At 48.2% G+C, this 7500-nt stretch overlaps 1 protein-coding gene across 1 annotated transcript in view; it reads left to right on the top strand.

Moving 5' to 3' along the window:
• LOC307237390 (NACHT, LRR and PYD domains-containing protein 3-like) overlaps positions 1–7500 on the top strand; it is a gene marked incomplete at both ends in the record, with an annotated part of 102537 nt that overhangs the window by 19994 nt on the left and 75043 nt on the right. The gene's annotated exons all lie outside the window — the stretch shown is intronic.

Below are 7500 nucleotides of genomic sequence, written 5' to 3'. Positions count from 1 at the left end.
ATTATTATTATTATTATTATTATTATTGTCGTATTATTAGATGTAAGAAAAAGTTTGCACATTCCTGTGTTAAAGTAATTATAATAATTCACAAGCTGCCGCCCCGCACCAGTTTTGTGTCAGTGTGGATATAAGAGGCGATATATTCTCAACAATTGGATGCACAACATATGAAATGAATGTAAAGTTCTGCTTAACCTCCCTCCAGACAATGGACGGCTGTTTGAACTTTGCCTTTCATCCCAAACTGACCCGCGTTTGGCCCCGCGGCGACCCCGCCCACCGTCACCACCCCCCCCCCCCCGACGGAGGAAGTTACTTTATAGTATTTGTCTAAGACAAGTTTTTTTTTTTTTTCTCCTCCAGCTAATGTCACCGCATAATCAATAAACACGAATAGGAGGGGAACCCGCGTAAGAAAGAAGCAACCCCCGGGCTCTCCCTCGGCGCTTCTAAGATGGCTCCGGGCGACCGCTGCCGGCTGCTGCCTAAGATGGCGGCCGCATCGTCGGCGACACGGCGGTGTTTATGGTCACGTCACCTCATCAGCGCGGCACGGGTTGATTCTGGGGAATAATGGGAGAGATCCACCGCTAAGCTACTTCTAAACCAATATATCATGGCAAACATAACCCCAAACGATCTATATAATAATAATAATAATAATAATAACAATAATAATAATAATAATAATAATTATTATTATTATTATTATAAATATAGCTGCAGGCAGCATTACACAGGCCCAGGGTCGCCGGCCCCTAGTTAGAGTGTAATTGGAGAGCCGGGCCCTGTTTCTCTAAAGTCATAGTGTTCAGCACCAACACGGCCAGTTAACGCCTCAGCGTACGTTCATTATAATGTTGTATAACAGAAGGTTTGTTTTCTTGTCAATTCTGTTATTGCAATATAATCTCATTGTCTCAACATTGTCTTTTATTCCACCGGGCCCGATGAAGGCTTGTTCCCTCTGTCAAGGTTTCAGAGGGTATTTGGGTCCTTTTTAATTGTCAGTAATGGAATGCACAACACGGTCTGGCTTTGACTCTGAAGTTTGACATTTATATCATCGTACCACTCATGTGGAGTTTGGCCTAATATCAAGATTCAAGATGCAGAGGTCTGCTGGGATATGCAGGTAAATACAGAGGTAGAGGCGGGGTTCTCACTCTGATCCCCATGAAAACGACACGATGATGGGATTTTCCTCCCAAATACAACAATCCCAAGATGCAGTGCCTGTGCGGTGTCCAGGGCTTATTACGATCACACTGACCTGCGCCGAGTAAATGAAGGAAAGACGCAACGCGTCTCAACTCGCCCAGGCCCCCACGCGGGTCCCCCGCGGCTCTGCCTCTTGGTTCGGGGATCGGGTGGAGCAGGACGTGCTCGGAGGCCCCTGGCCCAGCGCAGGGAAGAGGCATGACAGGCGAGGCCTTGTGGAGGGTGGTGTAGAGACGCTCCGGCGTGTTCTCCTATTAACTGCCCGTATTTATTCAACTGCTTGTATTTACTAAACTGCTTGTATTCACTAAAGTGCTTGTATTTACTAAACTGCTTGTATTTACTAAACTGCTTGTACTTACTAAACTGCTTGTATTAAGTAAACTGCTTGTATTTATTAAACTGCTGGTATTTATTGAACTGCTTATATTCACTAAACTGCTTGTATTTGTTAAACTGCTTGTATTTACTAAACTGCTTGTATTTACTAAACTGCTTGTATTTATTAAACAGCTTGTATTTATTAAAATTATGGTATTAATTGAACTGCTTGTATTCACTAAACTGCTTGTATTTACTAAACTGCTTGTATTTACTTATCAACATGTATTTATTAAACTGCTTGTATTTACTAAACTGCCTGTATTTGCTAAACGGCTTGAATTTCGAGAATGCATGTCTTGAATTCCCCCACCCTTTATTTTTATTTTTTTAAACCCAGAGAACGACAGCCAGAGCTGCATCTTAAGCAATGACAGACTCGTCTGCGATCAATAATCAGAGATGAGAGAGGCATTGCTTTTGTTTTTTTTACTAACTTCTCCTCCAGAAATGGACCAATTTCGATCAGATTCAGAAGAAGGAAGACAATGTTGGAACTGCTCCGAATCCAAATTCTATTCAACATGGCCGTGGGTATGGTAGTTCCAAGACATCCATACACCACTGACAAAAACAATAGGGGTCCCCCTATAATAATAATAATAATAATAATAATAATAATAATAATAATAATAATAATAATAATAATCATCATCATAATAAGAGACCTTCATCACAAATGACTGCACCAGTTCATCTCACTGAGATCACGTTACATAATCACAAAACATGTATTTATCAATTATTTAAACTTTAAAAATCATCCAGAGGAGCGACTCTAATTTTAAAGCCTCTTTTGCAGGTTCATTCCAGTTGAAATATAAATACATCCTTTGGATGAAACTCTCGTCAAGATGTTTGAGTATAGGCGGTTCTGACGGACAGTAAGGCCTCGAAGGCATCCCGTAATATCAAAAATAAAACCTTAACGCCAACAGCCGATCAAATGTCACGGTGCACACTGGGCTTCGAGTGTGTTCAGACCCCGCACGAGGCGACGGAGCGCAAAGTCAACAACTGTGGAGAACCCGGAACAATGCAGTCCCACTGACCCCGCTCTGAACCCGTGCGGGGGTGACCCCGAACCGACCCCGGGGCCGGGGTCAGAGGTCAGGGTTGAAGGCCAGGTGACTCTCCGCTGACTGCACGGAGAGCCGGGGGGCGGGAGGGGGAGGGCAGGGTTGAAGTCCAGGTCATTGTCCTCTGACGGGGCTTTTTGGGAGGCTGGCGCCCTCCACAGGGCTCCAGGGGCACTGAGCCCATATATATCCTTCAACAACTGGGTGTGTGTTCATGTCCATCTTTAATGTGTTTAACTCGTGTGTGTGCGTGTGTGTGTGTGTGTGTGTGTTTGTGTGTTTGTGTGTCTGTATGTGTGTTTTCATGTCAATCTCTAAATGTTTAATTCATGTGCGTGTGTGTGTGTGTGTGTGCGTCTGTGTGTATAAGCGCGCGTGTGTGTGTGCGTTTGTTTGTGTGTGTGTGTGTGTGTGAGTGTGTGTTTGTTTGTGTGTGTGTATGTGCGTCTCCAGCGTACTGCGTGAGCGCTACGCCGAGTGTCGAAACTTCTACGTTGACCTCTTCTCGGGGTGTGGTTCTGAAAATGCATGTTCCATGAAGAGGATGCGAACGCTGACAGGGAGACATGTTTGGGTGGCGCGGTCGCAGCCTCGATGGACAGGTGGCTCGGCAGGGAGGCTCCGGCTCAGTTAACCCAAACCGCCACGGATCTCCGACCCATGGATCGGGCGCATCGAAGAGCGAGCTGCTATCACAAATGATGTAAAACAACCAAACTCACAGATTTGTGTCGTTTGCAAAGATTTCAGAGATTTCCTCGGTTTGTTGTTTCCAGCGATCAAGCTGGAGGGCGTGGAAGACATTTTTCCGATCGTACTTTATGATGAGATTAGATGAGTTTAATCTCTATCTTTAATCTCTGTTTCATGAATAATCCAAATAAAACCTTAAAGGCCGTTTGAACATTTTGATGATTTTCTTGCCACCGGCGCCCCGGGAAAAAAACCACGGCAACGATCCGACCAGACGGGATCTCGCGGTGGAACCGAAGCGTCTCGAGGGCGCCTGAATCCCAGGGTGTGAAATAGGTCCAGTCGGCCCGGGTAACTCACGAAACCGCTAATTACCGGATGGTAGTTAAAACAAAGTGTCAAAAAGTCAACACACACACACACACACACACACACACACACACACACACACACACACACACACACACACACACACACACACACACACACACACACACACACACACACAATTTGAAGTGAGTGTGAGTGCTGCACACCCCTCCCCAGGACCATTCGTAATGATTTGGTCTGAAATGAATGGATTTGCATGATGAATGGAAGAGACTAACACCCTCCAGAGCGGGGGTGGACACAAGGGACGAGTGTTTGGGTATGACACACACGCATGCATTAGGTGTCCGTGTGTGTGTGTGTGTGTGTTCCTGTGTCTCACCGCTCGGTGACCTGGGCCTCGACGTGAACTGCAAGGAAAGCCAATGTGACCCACGCCGTTTTACCATTTTTATCCTGTACGTCCAAATGTATTAATGGTCTCTCTCTCTCTCTCTCTCTCTCTCTCTCTCTCGCTCTCTCTCTCTCTCTCTCTATATATATATATATATATATATATATACAGTATGTTCTCTAGATTCGCCAACTCCTTTACTTTGTCAGCTTTTACGCCATTAACCGACCGATGACCCCAGCTTCCGTTGCCACAGTAACGGGGCCGACCCTACGTTGACCTCCTTGCGCCTCGTTCGACCGTGTGTCTGTGTCTGTGTGTGTGTGTGTGTGTGTGTCTGTGTGTGTGTGTGTGTGCGAGTCGGGGTCCGTGTCCTTTGCCTCTGGGTCAGATGACCATCGGGTGACCATGACTCGCAATTCAAAGGAGTTGAGTGTGTGTGTGTGTGTGTGTGTGTGTGTGTGTGTGTGGACCCACAATGCCAGCCGCTGGTCAAGGGTTCAAAGGTCACCTGAAAGAAAGAAGAGAGAGAGCGAGAGAGAGAGCGAGACAGACGGCCTGTGCAATAGAGGGGTGATTAGGGAGAAAGTGAGAGAAGGGGAGGAAGTGATGGCAGCGAAAAGAGAGAGAAAAGTGAGACAGATGACAGGTCAGCGGGTCAGAGGTCGCGACGAGAGGCTCTGTCTACCGCGCGCTCCGATGAGAGGGGGGGGGGCGTGACCTCTGACCTCTCGACATCCTCCCCGATAGGGAAAGTGACTCCACACACACTGACCCCATACAAAACAACAGCTCGCTTTGTGTTTGAGTGTGTGTGTGTGTGTGTGTGTGTGTGTGTGTGTGTGTGTGTGTGTTTGCGTGTGTGTCTGTGTGTGTGTGTTTGCGTGTGTGTGTGTGTGTGTGTGTGTGTGTGTCTGTGTGTGTCCGAGAAAGTCTCCCGTCACTTTGAAATCATTATGGGTGATGGAGAAGAACACGAGAAGGAAGACAGAAGCTGTGAAATCGGACAAAAGAAAGGAGTGCATTTAAAAAAGGAAGTGCGAGTGGGCTTTGGGTGGTCTTGTGGTTTATCAACCTCCGGTCCGACTGGAGGCAGGATCGTGGAAGCCTCACGGAGGCCCTGCGGGTCCCGCAGACTGTTACGCTATCATGACCTCCGTGTCGCACTGGCTTTAAATGTTCAATCAAGGGAGTATTTTTTCACTGTGAACGGCAGGTAAGCTGGCTCACTGTGTTTACCGTCTCAGCAACGCACCTTGAAAGAAAAAAAACAAAAAACAAAAAAAAACCGTCAAAGTCAGGAGAACGGACTTGGGTCGAGGTGAGAAAGCTCAACTTCTGCCGAAAAGCTCCATATCCCCACTGAAAGCCGCCTTCTGGGTGATATTTAAAACCCTCGGACGTCATCCAGCTGAGCGAGGGCCCCCGCTACAGGGAGCAGAGAGGAGAATCACCCCCCTCTGGAGATGAATAAAGTCTGCGTATTACGACACGGTTCACTGGAGTTCCCAATAAAACGCCGTCCGCCGCCTCCACCACCGGGTGGCGTCAGTGAGCAGGACGGTGTCCCGGCGGACGGAGGGACGGAGGGACCTTCGTGCTCGGTCCTCCCATGTTCTGTCGTTTTTTTGTCTTTCCTCGCGCCCCTCGTCGTTCCCTCGTACGAGAGGCAGACGAGGGCTGTCGCACAACGGCACGCAGCCTCCTGCCACGGCGCGACTGGCTGGCAACCTGTTGCCAGGCAACCGCAAGGAGAATGGCCAAGTTGCAAATGAAGGCACACGCGCGCGCGCGCACTGCAAGCACAGATGCGTAGAGACATGGATTGACTGACATGTCTGACAGAGAAATAGTTTGAACTCCTCTTCTCCTCCCCTTCCCCCGGTCCCATTCCCGGCTTCCTCCTCGTCCCGCCCGCCGCTCGCTCCCGCTTGCGCGCCGCCATCTTGTGTTCTCCTCTGGAGACCGACCCCCCGCCGGCAGTCTGGGCGGCGGCGGTGTTCAAAGGTTGTGGTTCGTCGTGGGCTGCAGACGCCGGCGGCCTGAGATCAAATGACAAAAAATTTGCTTGATTCTCATGTTACTCAGTCATTTAGTCAGAGAGACAGGCAGACAGGCAGACAGACGGACGGACGGACGGACAGAGAGGCAGACGGACAGACGGATGGATGGACAAGACAGACAGATGGACAGACAGACGGGCGGACGGACGGACAGACGGACAGGCGGACGGACGGACAGACAGACAGACAGACAGACAGACAGTCGATAAGTTGGCTTCTTCCATCAATTGTCACCAAAACAAACCACTAGCTTTGGAAGAACCGCAATCTTAGAAAGAGAGAGCGAGAGGGAAAGAGATAGAGGACGCAGAGATTTGAGAGAGGAAGACACAGATGGAGGGTTGGGAAAAAAGCGATGTAGAAATGCTAAGTGGAGGTGGTGGTGGGGGTGGTGGTGGGGTGGAAGGGAAGGAGCGACAGGAATACTGGGAGAGGGGGATGTGTGGGAAAGATGAAACAAGAAGAGAGAGAGAGAGAGAGAGAGAGAGAGAGAGAGAGAGAGAGGCGTAAGGAAGGCAGATGGATGGGACTGGTGGACAGTATTTCATGTCCAACTGCGCTGCCTGCCACTGAGCTCACAGCGGGAGTGCTTGTGTATGTGTGTGTGTGTGTGTGTGTGTGTGTGTGTGTGTGTGTGTGTGTGTGTGTGTGTGTGTGTCTGTTTGTGTGTTATAAATGGTGCATGAATGAGGGGCGCTCTGCGACTGTATGTCTGCATTTGCGTGTGAGTGTGTAGCGCAGGCCAACATATGGTTACCTCAAATGAGAGTGTATGTGTGTGTGTGTGTGTGTGTGTGTGTGTGTGTGTGTGTGTGTTCTCCCAAGGTGAGATTAATTTAGCCAAATTAATTGGGTTGGGATTGAAAATGAGAGGAAGACAGCAGCTCCTCTCCCTCCCTCATTCATTCTCTCCATCTCCTCACCCTCCCTGTTTATCTCCATCTCTCTCTCGCTCTCTCTCTCTCTCTCTCCAGCCAACCTCTTTCTTCTTCTCCCTTCTATTTCTACTCTACCTCTACTCTACCTCTACTCTACCTCTATTTCTACTCTACCTCTACTCTACCTCTATTTCTACTCTACCTCTACTCTACCTCTATTTCTACTCTACCTCTACTCTACCTCTATTTCTACTCTACCTCTACTCTACCTCTACTCTACTTCTATTTCTACTCTACCTCTACTCTACCTCTATTTCTACTCTACCTCTACTCTACCTCTATTTCTACTCTACCTCTACTCTACTTCTATTTCTCCTCTACCTCTACTCTACCTCTACTCTACCTCTATTTCTACTCTACCTCTACTCTACCTCTATTTCTACTCTACTTCTACTCTA

The sequence above is a fragment of the Zeus faber genome (assembly GCF_960531495.2).
Source record: "Zeus faber genome assembly, chromosome: 11".
Lineage (NCBI taxonomy): Eukaryota > Metazoa > Chordata > Actinopteri > Zeiformes > Zeidae > Zeus > Zeus faber.
This window is presented reverse-complemented; position numbering and strand designations above follow the sequence as displayed.